Source organism: Spinacia oleracea, chromosome 3, assembly GCF_020520425.1.
Source record: "Spinacia oleracea cultivar Varoflay chromosome 3, BTI_SOV_V1, whole genome shotgun sequence".
Taxonomy (NCBI): Eukaryota; Viridiplantae; Streptophyta; class Magnoliopsida; order Caryophyllales; family Amaranthaceae; genus Spinacia; species Spinacia oleracea.
In genome coordinates, this window is record NC_079489.1 from 132,692,291 (window position 1) to 132,695,583 (window position 3,293).

A 3,293-nucleotide genomic window follows, 5' to 3' on the forward strand; every position below is an offset into this window, starting at 1 on the left:
GAAAGCCATGAAGACTTTGGAAGTGCTTCAAGGACATACGAGTTACAGGTTAGCTACGACGAATTAAAAATTCCCAAGTATGGTTTGGGGCCATCGAAAAAATAAGTATGAATCGAGGCCATATAAAATGGTTTGAGGCCATTTTATCCCAAAAAATATCTTATTCTTAAAGAATCAAGTATTTGATTTGGTTGATTTTCATAGAGGGTTCAATCCCATTGGTTGCAAACATGTTTTCAAAACATACAAAAATGGTATTATGTACACATACAAAAGAAAAGCTAGATTGGTGGTTAAAGATTATAAACAACTTCACGGCGTTGATAATGTGGAAGTCTTTTTCACCAAGTCAGAATGCTTGAACTATTTTGGATAAGTCTAGCAATCATTACATATGGCAATATGGCAATTGGAAAACGAAACACCTTCCTCAATTGAACTTGCAGAAAGGATTGTGTACATGACACGATGTAAAAGTTTTGGATGCTAAAATAAATGAGCAAGCTTAAGAAATCTATTCGTAGATTAAAGCATGCAAGTGGAAATTTGACCATATTTTTCAACAAGACTATTGAGAAATTATAGCTTTATGAAAATATGGATCATCTTGTAGATGAGGAGTTTAATGGGAGCTAAGTCAAGTTTATTGGTTCTATATATATGACATACATATCTCTCTATTGAAAATGACATTCAAATTCAAAAATGGTTAGATTTGAAAGTGTTTGTCAATATTAGAACCATGGCGAAACTTAGGCCATACTAGGTTAAAGATCTATTGGATAAGATCTAAAAATTTGTTTGGATTCTGTAAAAGTAACTACGAAATCAAACCCAATTGAGAGACTTGAAAGAGACTCCTATCCCATATGAGTAAGTCTAAGTGATGAATGTTATAACTAAGTATAAAGCTAGGCTGCTATTACTAAAGTTAAAACATGAAGGACCTTGTACAGGAACCTTCACTTTATATCACATGTCAATGCCAAGATGTTAGCAAAATTCAGTATCTCGTGAAACTGAATAAGCTAAAGTTACATGGATAGATTTTAAAATGCGAATGGTTTTTGCATTACAATCAATCATGTATAGTGTGATATATGGATCGCCAAGATAACTCGTAAATATATGTTGGATTATGACGAGTTATACCAATCTCTATTGATCTAGATCAAAGATCATTAGAATAATATCAAGAACATCCAATACATTTGGACATGTAGGATAAGAACTTGATAAGAGGAAATGAAGATGAACTAAAGTTTTAATGCTTCATGCATAGCCTAAACAAAAGTTGGATCTTGTTGTTAGGAAAACCACAAACATACACAGGCAATTAGGCATCGTGATTAAAAGGTGGTAACGTAGGTTCTAAACCATATGTGATGCATGGGAAACTGAATCAATGATTTAAAGGGGAATACAGTTAAACATAATAACATGTGCGGAAACAATCCCTAAAGCCAGGAAGCATGTATAAAGCACAGATTAAGCATACTTACGTTTGAAGCGTGTTTTCCACAAATTGTCAACGAACACGAACTTAGAACTCCACTTGTGGTTCCTCTACTTGGTTCACCGACACGATCAGATCCGTCTTGATTATCGTAGCTTAGACAATCGATAAAGATACTTTTCTTTTTGGGAAGAACTCACTTTTGGAGGCACAGAGAGAATTAGGGTTCTCTGTGACTCTAGGGTTTGAGTATGTATTGAATTGTGTTGGGTTGGAAAAAGGGTTAAAAGGTTATTAACATAACCTTACTAACCGACCTAGCCACAAGGGCAAGGCCGGCAAGCAAGCCCGCGCAAGACGAGCACGAGCACAGCGCGTTAGGCCGTGGGCCGCGCTTGCTGTTGCTGTGTCGCTGCTTCGGCCCCCGCGCACACACGTGCAGCTCGCTCGGCCATGGGCCAGCGCTGCCGTGTTTTTGCGGCCTTGCTTGCATGCCCAGCACGCCCATGGGCCTTGAGTGCCTCGTGCACTCAGCTCGTGGGCCGCTCTTCGTAGTCGCGACTTATTATCGTTCCGGATATTATTTATCGTTTCGTATACGACGAATCACCGTCGTACGATACTATTTATTCGTTTTTCCTAGCTTAAGAATATTCGCGATACGATTTACGATTCCGATGCAAGGTCGTATCCTTTATTATGTTTTCCAACTAATTCCCGAAAAGCTATTAAATGAATTTCCAATTAATTTAATCCGGTCATTGGTGTGACCTTGTAGGTTCAGTCAAGAGTAAGCTGTGAGTTTAATATTCATTAGAACTCACTGATCGGAAGCATTGCTCCAGCTAGCTGTTCCGATCACTTCATCTCACTGAATTAATTGTTCGCAATTAATCTTAACCTTGGTATTAGACTTAATGCACCTTGGGTGAAGGACATATTTCCTTCAGTTTCCCACTTGTCATTCAGACAACTGTGCATTCACATTCCTTTGTCACTTAGTGTTACGCACTGAACATAAGGTAAGCTCCAAGCCATCCTTATTAGGTCCAAAAGTGTTTCTCGGATTACAGAGTTCAACTGTTAAACTTTTGCAGAAGGTTATGCCTTAACCATTCTGAGCATGGCCATGCATTTTACAGTATCTAACTCTCCGAGAGGCCTTGTTACACAACAACACCATATCCTATCAAAGTTGTAAAAGCTAAGGATAAGATATCATAAGGATTGAACTTTGGTTCGGTACATCTTTTCATTATATATATCTAGGGTTGTCAAACCCAGTGGGAGTTAGTGTTTACATCAAACAAACTCAAGAATAGATATATGTTTCTTTATGAGCAACTCATAGAAACAAAGGTATTGATTCTATCACAAATATGAGAACATATGGTTGATTCTCTAGATAGTGTCTTTTAGGAAACCATCATATTTCCAAGTGTGAGGTTATGATACATATGACAATTCATAAATCATGCGGAAACAACCATTAAGCCAGGAATACATATTATTTACACATAATCATATAGCATAATTTAGATGCATACTCTTTGTTGCGTGCCTTCCCTAGCTGCGCCCGAACCGAACAAGAACAAGTCTTTAGGACTCCAAGTGTCGTCCCTCCGTAGATAGTCCATAGCACGTCCGGATCCGCCTTAAGATTGACCAACTAGAATCGCCCTTAAGGTACTAAAGATTTTCGGCACTTTTAGTCAAGGAATGTGTCTGAATTTTCTCTCAAAAACTCACTTTGAATACTTGAATAATCTAAGAAAATATGTGACCCTAGGCACCTATTTATAGAGTTATGGAAAGGGTTTTGGAATCCTATTAGGAT